Source organism: Panthera pardus, unplaced genomic scaffold (genome assembly GCF_024362965.1).
Source record: "Panthera pardus isolate Hobbes unplaced genomic scaffold, ASM2436296v1 HiC_scaffold_15, whole genome shotgun sequence".
In the NCBI taxonomy this organism is placed as follows: Eukaryota; Metazoa; Chordata; class Mammalia; order Carnivora; family Felidae; genus Panthera; species Panthera pardus.
In genome coordinates, this window is record NW_026526710.1 from 36129795 (window position 1) to 36131032 (window position 1238).

The following is a 1238-nucleotide window of genomic DNA, read 5'->3' on the forward strand; positions in this document are numbered from 1 at the left end:
GAAGATTAGCATTACATTTGAGACTCTTCTAGATTTTATACCATCTTTCCAGTTTTTACAGTCATACAATTTTATTTGTCCATTTCTTTGTCCAAACAAAGAAATGCTTATAGGAGAGAGAGGAGCTCCTCTACCTGTTTATATCCCCAGATAAGACATATTCCCAGCTATGAAAGCAGTCTCAGTCTTTACTCACCTGGAAAGGGCTCACATTTTTCTCTGGAATTTTGATTTCATTGTGTGAATTATTATTTGATGGCTTTAAATTAAAGCATACTTGGGGAGTCTGTGGAAGATGCTGCCCGGAGGGTGGAAGTGTGGAGGCTTCCGGTCAGTGTGGACTGTGTGCAGTCTCTAAGTTTCTGAGTTTCCTGCGTTCCAGGTAAAATACGGCAAAAAGCTTGTGGAGTAAGTGGAAAAGGAAGATGGGTGCTGAAAAGAAAAAAGAATGCCCCAAAGGAACATAGCAGACTTAAAAGTATTCTTAAAGTATATAGTGATGTTTTAATGAAAGATGTTCAAAAGATAGCAACTGTGGTGGTACCGAAACACTGTCAAGAGAAAACTCAGTGCATAGTGCAAGATGAAAAAGATGACATGAATTTGGAGACTTGTATTAAGAGAAACAAAGAGTCTTCTACCCCGTATGGATGAACCAGAGACAAAGGAAAAGGCTGAAGGCAAAGTGAGAAAAGGTAAGGGGAAAAGCAAAGCAAAAGCAAAAGGCAATGAAGGGTTTGGTCTGGTAGACTCTTAAAAACTTGAAAAATCCTACATGGGACAAGTCTTTGATTAGAATGTATATAAATCGATTTCAACTTCCACCAAATTAAAACTTTGTTTCCAGACTTAACTTGGCCTTTTTCTTCAATTCAGACCCAACTTAACTCCTCAAATTTGTTTTGGGAACTTGCATAAAATATTTTCTTTGATGAGTAAAAAAAAAAAAAAAAGAAAGAAAAGAAAAGGAGAGCATACTTTTTAGTTTAGCTGGTGTATTCTTGTTATGGCAAGAGCAATATTCTTTTATGATTTTCTGTGCTCTAACTAGAAGTGGGACTTGTATAATTTAGTTTGATACCTTTAATAATAAAAGAAGTTGATAGAAGTCCTTCTTTAAAGGTCCTTGGACAGCACTTACATTCAGGGTGATAATGTAATCAGTGTAGTAGAGTACTGGTTAAGACAGAGTGGCTAGTATAGCCTCTGGTCAGAGGATTGTCATATTTTAAAATAGC

The 1238-nt window shown here is 36.4% G+C and overlaps 1 pseudogene; it reads left to right on the forward strand.

Moving 5' to 3' along the window:
• The first annotated feature begins 386 nt into the window (after positions 1-386).
• On the forward strand, positions 387-876 carry LOC128776977 (protein LLP homolog; annotated as a pseudogene).
• Positions 877-1238: the final 362 nt, after the last annotated feature.